Source organism: Orycteropus afer, unplaced genomic scaffold, assembly GCF_000298275.1.
Source record: "Orycteropus afer afer isolate SDZICR_OR568_19922 unplaced genomic scaffold, OryAfe1.0 scaffold00110, whole genome shotgun sequence".
Classification (NCBI taxonomy): domain Eukaryota; kingdom Metazoa; phylum Chordata; class Mammalia; order Tubulidentata; family Orycteropodidae; genus Orycteropus; species Orycteropus afer.
This window is the reverse complement of record NW_006921697.1, coordinates 4,945,211-4,956,225: the sequence shown is the minus strand read 5'-3', so window position 1 is coordinate 4,956,225 and position 11,015 is coordinate 4,945,211. Positions and strand designations below refer to the sequence as shown.

Here is an 11,015-nt window from a genome sequence, read left to right as displayed (position 1 = left end):
CCTAACCCCAGGGGCTTAGGTGGCAAGAGAGCTGCAGGGGCCATGACCAGCCCTCTGCTTCTGGGAAGGCCACATGACTCTGAGCCAGAGTTCCCCCTCTGGGGCTTCAGTTTCTGCATCTATAAGAAGAGAAAGTAGGGCTTGGTAACCCACAAGCTGAGATAGCCTCTCTGGCTGACAGACAGGGAGAACAGAATTCTTGGAGAGCTTCTTGGGATAAACGAGATGGTAAATAACATTTTCATTTTCAGCCAGCCAGCCCTCAAGGAGCTGCAACTTGTAGGCATCAGTAGATTAATGAGTTTCTCCTCTCACTTTTATCCACCGAAGAACTGGGGATGGGACCTGGCATTCCTGGCTCCTGGCTGGGCTAGGGCCTGGCCTTGAACAGTGTTGCCTCATCAAGAAGGGACTTCTCCACGATAACAGCCTCCCCTTTCCAGGCCCAAGCTGGTCTGGGGCCATTTGTGCTTAATTAATGTTGGGGCTGGGCCAAGTATAGGACAACCTCACCTCCCCATGGCTCTCTGGGTGCACCCCTGCCATAGAGTGTGCCAGTGTCCGTGTCTTCTGGCCTCCTCAGTCCTGGAGGGGTTTTCTTTAGCACTCTCAGTCTTATTTCACCCTCCAGAGTCTCCAGGGCCAGATCGGACCCCTGTCTGTGATGCATGTATTGACATGCCTGCAGGAAACATCCCCATGTGGCCAATTTATGTCCCTGACTCTGCATTGGGCCCACTGTGAGACTTGGGAGGAATCCCTTGACCTCCCTGGGCTTGGTTTCCCATTTGAAAAACGAGCAGGTTGGACTCATTGGTTCCTAGTGCCCTGTCAGCACTAGCATTCTAGAATATTCTAGGGGATTACACACTTGCCTGATGAAGCAGGGCCAAATACCCAAACCCCTTTCCTGGGTAGCAGCTGGGGTCTGGGGAGATTCCAGACCACATACCACACTCCAGAGATTCAGTAGGCCCCTTCCCAAGGCCCTAGAAAGGCTTGAGAACCCAGCTGCTCAGGCTTTGACTTGGAGTGACAGCCAGTGTCCTGGAAAGCCCCCCTTGGCAGCTGCCCTAGGGACATGAGAAGACCATGGGACCCTCTCAAGCATCCACAATGACCTCTCTGGAGCTATTCTGGGCAAGAGGGGCAGAGAGGGCAGATCAGACCACCTTTACAACCCACTGCCCCAGCACCTGCTGGCCAGGCCTACAGCACAGATACACGGACAGTCAGGGAGCCCAGAGGCCCCATAAAGGACAAGACTCGTTGTGTGGGTGACCCAGGAAAGGGGTACAAGGGCTGGGGCTGCATGAATGCTCATCGATCCTGGGGCTCTGTGTTTTCATTGTTGTTCAGAGTGTTTTGGAGTTGCCCTCTCGTCCTCTGGCTGCCCTCTCCCTAAAGCAGTGCCTGTTGTGGGGGATGGTTTTGCAGCTTCCCAGGTCTGCTCGCCTCACTTTCTCTGCCAGCCACACCCAACCCAGTGGGCACCAGAGGTGCCAAAGGAGTGAGGGCTGCAGCCAAGACCACAGGCAGGGAGAGCAGGGGAGGGGCAGGAAAGCTCTGGACACCAATACCCACTCCCACCCCCACCCCCTGTTGGTTGGCACTTTCTGCCCCAGGGCCCCCAAAGCCTGGTCCAAGAGGTGGAAGTGGGTGCTCACTACGGTACCAAAGATGTAATCACCTAGGTTTACAAGTATTTTTAGGATTCACATTAACTCACATACAACAGAAGTACTATTTTGTATGCCGTCAAGTTTTCCTATCTCTGTACTTTTTTTTAAGGGAAAAATTTTAATATTAAACATGGTGCTTCTCACTCACAGACTTTGTAGTCCCTTATGGGTTTGGTGCCTGTACCTGGCTTACGGGCCATCCCTCCTGGTAGGCAGTGGGTGTGGAGGGGGCTTGCCCAGGGCACAGGAGCCTCAGCTCTGAGGTCCCTTCAGCTCTGAGTCTTGTTTTCTCCATCTGAAAAATGGGGATTTGCACACTCTCCCACTCCTTGGGTGACCTAGTGAAGTCTCTACCCCTCCTTGGGCTTCAGTTTCCCAGGCTGTAAAATGGAATGGCTTTTCTGGCTGCAGTGCTAGTCTTGGGATTGGCCAGGAGAGCATGGGACTGGGTGGGATTGTTGGGAGGCTCTGGTGCCAAGGAGCCTGAGCCCCTCCCACTGCTCCTGCCTCCAGCCCCTGCCATGTGCTTTGGCTTTGGCCCTTAAGCTGGGTCACCCTCCCTGGCTTCCCTTTCTTCTGCCCTTGGGCCCAGATTGTGGCTGGTGTGGCTGTGGAAAGGCATCTACCAGAGCCCAAGCTGCAGCACAGAGTGAGTAGTGGTGGAGTCCCAGGTAGGAGCAAGCCGTAGTGGTGGAGTCCCAGGTAGGAGCAAGCCAGACAGAACACTCAAGGGGACCAGAGAGCAGGAGAAGTGAAGAGAAGAGGAAGAGGAAGGAATGGGAGGGAAGTATAGCTAGGAGGAAGCCAGGGAGGGAATGGTGGCTAGGCTGTGGCTCTGAGGGCAGGGATGTAGTAGACCTGGCAGGCCTGATGGCACCTCATGGCTGCAGCAGCTCAGTGGTTGTGGGGCTGGCATGAGCTGACATCTTGGTTCTTGCTGGCCAGCTCAATACTGGCCATAGTCTCCCTCACCAAGCCTAGGCCTTTGGTACAAGGCCAAGGGCAGCCAGTGTGGGCAATAGAGCTGTAAGGGAGGGGGTAGAGTGCAAGGTTTCTGGACCAAGGCTGGAGCTTCCTGCCACCAATCCCCCTCTGGCCCCTGTGGGATGGGACCAGCTTCAGCCTGAGATCTACCACCACCACCTTGCTGTGTGACCTAGGTCCAGTCCCTTACTCTCTCTGACAGGGGACAGGCATCTCAGTTTGGATCTGGGGGAAGGGCACCTCATTGTGCATCCACAGGTCTCCCTGGGCTGCATCCAGGAGTCTGAGGCTGTGGCTATAAGTGGGTAGAGGAACAGAGACGTGGGGCAGCTCTGACTCACAGGCCCAGCCGCCAACTCAGTGGCAGCTGAGCCATGTCAGGGGAAACCCCTACTGGCTGTAGGGCCTGGCCTCACAAAGTCCACCCTCCCAGGGCTCCTGCCTTTAGAGAACCTGGAGACCGTGACCACTTTTCTCCTGGCTATGGCAGGAGGTGAATAAGCCCATACTCAATTTACCCAGGAGAGAGGATAAGCAGTCCACATTCCAGGTCAAGATTATCTTCACTCGTGGGCAGTGGCGCCACTAGGGTTTGTGCCACCCAGTGTGGTAACTCATGATGTCACTGCCTCTATGGACCTCCTTCCATACCAGATCATACAGAGTCCTTAATACTGTTTATTATCAATTCTAATCATAGAATATGTGGTAAGTATAAATATAGTTATAGATTGCTTACATTTCTTAGATTATATGAATACTAACAAGAAAAAAAAACAACTAACAATTTTGTTGTTAGTATTCATATAATCTAAGAAGAAAATTGTTCTGTAAGATCTTTCTACATTGAATTTTAACATTATTAGTTATAACGTTGTCTGTCATTGAGAAGCCTTTTTTGATTGTTCTCATTTTCCTTTAGTTACTACTTCATTCTCCAAAAAGTTATTGACATAGGTTCACAAATAATAATTACCACAGTACTGTAGCTAAGACTCCAGAAAATAGGACAAAATCAGTGACTGTGAAAACACTGGTGGCAATGAAAACAGGGCATGTTTGTGGTGCATGCAGGCGAGACTACATGATTTGAAGCATCGTTGTAATGGTAATAATGACATTTCTGACCGGAGCACATTAGAAAATTCAAAAAGTAAATTAGCACAGAGTTTTAGCCTTGTGGGTATGTTGATACATGTAAGCTAGCTTATAAAAAATGTTTTCAACCTGTAGTGGAAAAGGAAGTGGCATGCTGTGGGATCCCAGGCCAGGGGTAATGGGGTGGGATGGAGATGACTTGGAGCAGTTCTTGGAGGACACAGTGAAGAATACATCCATTGTTGGAGTCCTGTGCACAGATTCACAAGGCTTAATCTGGGCTGCTGTGGGACCCTGCCAGATGGGGTGATGTCTGTTCTAGTCCAGCAAACAGCTAAGCTAACCTCTCACCCCACCGATATTCCTGTGGTGTGTCTAGAATCAGATGACAGGAACATTAGGATATAGAAACACAATGGCATCACAGTGACTGTGCACAGAATGGCCTATCGTAGGAACTCCAGCCTACCAGCCTACCACGTTTATTCTCTTATAGAACTATTAAAGTTCCAGTAGTTGGCCATTCACTTAAGGTACACCAAGCATTTTTGTTTCTTTCTCTTTTTTGTACATTTTTTTGCAATTTGGGTGAAAGTTTGCAGGGCAGATTGGTTCCCATTCAACAATTTATGTAGATATTGTTTCACGGCATTGGGCATAGGTTGCAATCCCTTCCGTGTATCAACACTCTTCCCACTTCTACCCTGAATTCCCCATTTCCATTCACCCAGTTTTCCTATACCTTCCTGCCTTTGAAATTTTGCTTTTGGGCAAATGCTGAGCTTTTAGTTTCTTATGGTTGAGTGTTCTGAGGACTGTGTTCCTCACAGGTGGTGGTGTTTGCTCTGTAGGTCTGCCTATTGTTTGGCTGTGGGGTGGTGTCTGGGAGTGGGTTCAGTTCTAGGTTTGAGGGGTGTCTGGGATCCATGGTCTTGGGAGGTCCACTGGTCTCTATCAGACTAGTTAGTCTTGTCTTTTCTGTGAGTTTGTGTTTTGTTCTACATTTTTCTCTCACTCTGTCTGGGACCTTCTATTACAACCCCAGTCAGAGAAGTTGTTGGTAGTGGGTGGGCACCATCTAGTTCTTGTGGTCTAAAGCTTGTGGAGGCTGTGTTGTTCGTGTGATCCATTCCTTTGGACTGATTGTTTGCTTGAGTCTTTGGTTTTCTTCACTCTTCTTTGCTTTGGATTGGAAGAGACCAATGAATGGCCATGGCAAGCTTGTAAGACATTGGGCATTTTTCTATTTATTTTAGAGTAAGTTACTTTTTGGAACTCTATGGACTACCCTATCAAAGTATTGGAAAAGATCATGCTTTGAAGCAGCATGTCCAGGTTACTTTGTATATAGAATTTTGTTATCTTCAATACATCTGAAGGAAAAAAAAAAAAGGAGAAAAATGTTTTTGTTGTTTAACTACAGGAATATTTTTATAAAAATATTAAATTTCTGCTGAAACACTGCACAAAAAAATTTATAGACAGTCATTTTGATGTCACCCCCTCTGACAATGTCACCTGGTGCAGCCCCCAGCCCCACACCCCCTTAATCACACCACTGCTCATGGGAAAGTCTCTATCCAGAGGTCGGGAGATGTAAAAATGGCATGGTGGCCGTGTCTGACCTCCTTTAACTTCATGATGGGGAGACAGAATCACCATCAGTCCAAAGCTGATTCCTATGAGGTAGAGGTCAGACATGCTTACTCTCTCCACCCTTTTTACCAATTCTGACACCAGCTGTCCTTCCTACACACAGCACTCTCTAATTTTCTGCTGAGTTCAAGAATTCTTTGCAATGGCCACACAGACAACATTCACTATTATGGGGTTTATTAGGGAAGTAATAGGTTACAATTCAGGACCAGAAACTACTCAGGATACAGTTCTTTAATCAGGACAATCTCTTCTCAGCCATGCTTGTGGACAGGGCTTTCTCTGGCCCTTGGCCCCTGGGCCTGTTGGGCTGGCCACACAAGTGCTACAAAGTTCTGTAGCTCCACTGATAAGTGCCCAGACACCCAACTCCACTAGCAGATTTCTCACTCCATGGGCCACACCATCTCCTGCCAGTCTCCTGATTCTGCTGCCTCTGCTGCCGCCATTTCTCTGCCACTACTTTTTGTTGTCTCTCACCAGCATTACAGCTCTCTCTGTCTCCTGATCTCTTTCTTGTCTCTCTCTGTCTAGGAGGTTTTTGGCCCAGGCATCCTAGGCCCAAAGGACACACTCCGCTCTTGGCTTTTCTTTCTTGGTAGTAGTGATCCCCCCTTTGCTTTGGAATCCACTCTCTTCTAAGCCTAGCAGGATGGTAAAATTGATCTATTTCCTCATTAGGGTTCCATATATCTTATTTGCATGGTTCCACCCACATAAAGTGCCTACACTATATTTGTATCACTAGCAAGCTATCCAGTTCACTTGGAGTCCATAAGCACCTTATTTGCATAGTCCCACTCAGTCTTTTGGCAGGAGCCACAAAAACTATGGCTAGAAAGGCCATAGTAATTAGTTCAGTGCACTGCAGGAGACATCAACTCCCTCTATGTCAGTCCTGCTCTTTGTGGGACACTAGACTTAATTTCTCCAGCTGCAAATGAAGCTAGGAGTCCCTGACCAGAGCAAATGGTTAACATGCTCAGCTGCTAACCAAAAGGTTGATGATTTGAATCCACCCAGAGGTGTCTAAGAAGAAAGGCCTGATGATTTACTTCTGAAAAATCAGCCATTGAAAACTATGGAGCACATTTCTTCTCTCACACACATGGGGTTGCCGGGAGTTGGAACGGACTCAGGGGCAACTGGCAAATGGAGCTAATGATACCACAGTAAGAATAAGAATGATAAAACATTGGCTACTACTCATTGAACAGTTGCTACATGTAAGGGCTGTCCTGTTGCTTCATACACATTTTCACATTTAGCTCTGGCAACAACCCTATGACCCAGTACTACTACTATTCCCATATTAAAAATGAGAAACACGCCCAGGGAGGTTTTGAAGTGACTTGCCCAAGGACACCTGATTGCTGTGGCAGGGATGGCATAGGAGACTAGGCCTGGGTTCAAACTGCTGTCCCTTGGCTCCAGACTACTCTGGTGCTGTGTGCCCCCAAATAAAAGAATAGGAAAGTGCTGGGTAAGAGGAAAGAGTCTGTGAATCTAAGGGCTAGATGTTGTTCTTGTTGCTAGGTGCCATGGAGATGGCTCTGACTCATGGCAACCCCATGCACAACAGAACAAAACACTGCCCAGTCTTGAGCCATCTCTATGATTGGTTGCAGATAGGATCATCGTAACCCATAGATTTTCACTGGCTGATTTTTGGACGTAGATCGCCAGGCCTTTTTCCCTAGTCCATCTTAGTCTGGAAGCTCTGCTGCAACCCGTCCAGCATTATAGTGACACATAAGCCTCCACTGACAGAGGGGTGCTGGCCACGCATTGATGAAAGATGAGAATCCTACAACTGAACTACCAGGGCCCCAGCAGGACCACATAAAAATAATGAAAAATAGTTTGGTGAAAGGTTTGAGCCTCTCAGGCCCTTGTGCTGAGGGGGTCATCATAGGTCAGCTTCAGCTGGGCTCCTTCCTCTGAATTTCTTCACTCAGGCGAGCTCAGGGGAACGGGTGAGCCGAAATTTTCCTCCCAGACAGATGAGCCACTTAGACTACACATTTCTTCCTCCACCCTACTCATAGCTAGGGTCCCTGTTCCTGGAAAAATAGGCTATTAAAAGGGGCTATCCCTGCTGGGGCCCTCATCTTCAGCTGATGAAGTGCCTCATCACCCCCATTAATGTCCCTTCTTCGAATGAGGACACTGTCTCTAAAAGGCCTCTTCCATTTTGGCTTATTGCTCAACTTTATAACAATTTAAAAAGTCAGTTCTCTAAAAGTATTTCTGCAACATCTGCCTGTATTTTTAAAAAATCCACTACCAAAATATATGATACAGAAATAGAAAGGCTTGTAATTCTGTTTCACACTGCTAATAATGTAATTACTTACATTTGTGGAGTGTTTCTCATTATATGTACGCTGATATTTGTGTTTGCTTCTGTACCTATGTATATAAATGTATAATTAAAACATGTATTTTCTTTTTGCTTTCACTTTTAGTTGAACTTTATTTTATGCTGAATTTACTCCAGAGCCATAAGCTTCAGTTTCTTCTGGGCTATCTTTTTCTTTTGTGCAATCTCCTTTTCTGGTTTAGGAACAGTTTGTTCCTTTCAGTCAGGATCATCTCAATGTGGTAGGGAGAACTCATGTATGGGTTGATCTGATCATGCACTCTGTAAGTGTGGCGGCGCATCTTGGGGGCTTTGTTCACCTGGATGTGTTCAATGACCAGAAAATCTGCATCTAAACCCTAAAGTTCAGCATTATGTTCTGTGTTTTTAAGCATGTGCAGCAAAGACTCAGCATTCTATTTGGGCCACCAACCCTGTGTCCAACCCCACCAATTGGTCTGGGCACATCTCCCAACTCCACCATTGTAATGTCGGAATGGCACACGTTGCTTCTGCAAAGTGACATTTTTCAAATACTTGGTGGCTTTTCATATATGCATACCATTGATGGCCTGGGCAGTTTTACCGATGTTCTTAAAATGGACCTGAAGATTTGAGCCTCTTGCTTTGCATGATTTTGTGGGGTTTTCTGGGTCAAGTGAGTCATGAACTATTTTTCAAGATCACCTCATCATGTGTAATTATAATTTTAAACAAAGTTGCCACAGATGCGATTTTGCAGCTTCTTGTTTTCCACTTAACAATACATCAGGGGCATGCTCACAGGTCAGGGCTACTTACAGACCATATTTATCCATTTTGAGAGCTGCACATAATTTGAAAGCATGCTTGCACCATAAATTATTTAATCAATCCACTATTGGTAGACACTTAGGTTTTTTCCAATTACAAACTGTGCTGCAAAGACCATTGTGTTTGTGTATGTGTGTGTGTATTTGCATATCTGTGTATTTGTTGCCATAGAACAAATTACTAGACACAAATTTGCTAAATAAAAGGAATGGACATTTAAAATACTCCTGGAGTTTAAAAGCTCCTTGAAAATACACAAAATCATACAGTTTCTGGGAGGCTAAGAAAATCAAAAATAAAAACAATAGAATAGCCTTAATTAGTTATAGCTAGATGCTCTGTTCTCCTGGAAGAAGGCTGGAGCCTCTTTCGTTTGTCAAAGAAAGACATAAAACAAGTGGTAAAACCAAACCAAACTTACTGCTGTCAAGTCGGATCTGACTCATAGCGACCCCTCCTTGGGTTTCCAAGGCAGTATTACCATGGAAGTAGATTGCCTAACCTTCCTTCCAAGGAGTGGCTGGTGGGTTTGAAATGCCAACCTTCTGGTTAGCAGTCAAATGCCTTAGGTACTACGCCACCAGAGCTCCTAAATAAGTGCTAGAAGACAGTTAAGGACTAAAGACAAGTGCACCAAGCTGAGATTTTCTTCTGGATGTAACTAGAAAGACTGAGAAGACTTGATGAGACAGGAACTTCCCCATGATGCAACTCAGTGCTCCTGAAGGTTGAGTCCAAGCCCCTAAAACCATCTCCCCATGCCTAGAAGGGGCAATCCACAGGTTGGGAAACCCAGCCTTCCCTTACTACCTTGAGCCCCTGGCTCTGCCCCAGCTCCTGACTGTTTACAGAGTGTGTTCCTATCGGTGGTCCCACCTGATCCTCACAGCAAGATATACCAAGAGAAGATCAGTCCCATTTTACTGATAAGCAAGTTGAGATTCAGAGCTATTAAGTGGCTTGTCCAAGGTCACACACAGGCATGCTCTTGCCTGCCAATCTGGTGCCCTTGCTACCATCTTCCTTGGGGAGGCTCTGAGTCCAGGGCCTTGACTCAGAGCGTGCTGGCTCAGAGTGTGCCTCCTGGGGTTCCCTAGGTGGGATACCTCATAGTGTGTGGTTCTGGGGCTCCCACAGCTCAGAATCAAATCTGCAATGGCTGCCGAGGAGCCTGCCTAGGCAGAGGGTTGGATCTTCTCAGCATCCAGGTTAGGATGGAGACCCCACAGGAGCCAGTCTCTCTCCATATGGCCCCTTCCCAGCTCTGTGTCTGTACCCCAACCCCTGACACACACCACACTTGCGTGCCTGTCCTCTCCAACAGCTTCCTATATGAAATCCATGTGAAATTATTTACCACACATTAGTAAGTAAGCTCAAGTAAGCTCATGCTTACCTTGCTTATTACCTATTTCCTGGGTTCCTGCAAGGAACTAGGAAAGTTACAAACACAGGGAAGTAGCCCAGCTTCTGAAAAATCACAGAATTCTGAGTTCTTGTTCCCCCTCTGAAGGGACAAAATGGACACTTGCACACCCGAAAGTTTCTTTTCTTCATTATTGATCTTCTTGACGCATAGTTTTGATGTTGGCTCTTCCTTGCTTAAACACCTTCACTGGCTCCCCACAGTCCAACAGACTCCTTAGTGTGATCCTCAAGGTCCTCCCTCACCTGGTTTTAACCCTCTGCTGCCGCTGTTTCACATCTTCCCTGCAATGTCCCACCACCTCTCTGTGGCCCTCCAGCTGTCCCTCCTCTGCACCTTTGCTTATGCGTCCTCTCCACCTGGAGTGCCCAGCCCTCTATGGCTGACAGTCAAAAAATCTTGCTCAAAGCCTGACACAAAACCTCTTCCTCTGAGAAGCATCTCTGATCCCCTCAGCTAGACGTGACTTATCTTCCCATTTCCCAGTCCATGGTGGTGCCTCTTATGGTCCCTCATGTTTGTTCAACACCTTTAGTCTCAAATTGCCCTGCATGCTCTCCTGCCTCCAGACCTTCTTCTGTTCTCCCCTGGAGCACTCCCTGATTCTCCTTGAACCTCTCTAATTCCTCATCCTCAGGTTCAGCTTAGGCAGAGACTTCCATCATCTCCCTCACTGGCCACTTGATGCTCCAGGGACATCCTGCAACTGCCTCAGTGGCCTGGCTTCTCCTGGTCCTGCCCCAGCTGTGAACTCCACAAAGGGAGTCTGCCCTGATCCTCACTGCATCCCTAGTGCTGGTCAAGGAATAAATGCTCAATGAATATTTCTTGAATCCACTTTCCCTTGCATTATGATATCACTATTGAGCCAGGTCATTAACTTTTTCCTCACTTTACAGATGAAGAAGCTGAGGCCTTGAGAGACCTGTGGTCACCCAGCTAGGAGTAGGGAATAAAAGGTCTGGTCTGTCTGACTAAAAAATCCCAAGCTAAT

The 11,015-nt window shown here is 47.3% G+C and overlaps 1 pseudogene; it reads right to left on the bottom strand.

Annotated features, from left to right (window-relative positions):
* Nucleotides 1–7,911: 7,911 nt before the first annotated feature.
* Nucleotides 7,912–10,720, bottom strand: LOC122150250 (annotated as a pseudogene).
* Between the last annotated feature and the right edge of the window lie 295 nt (nucleotides 10,721–11,015).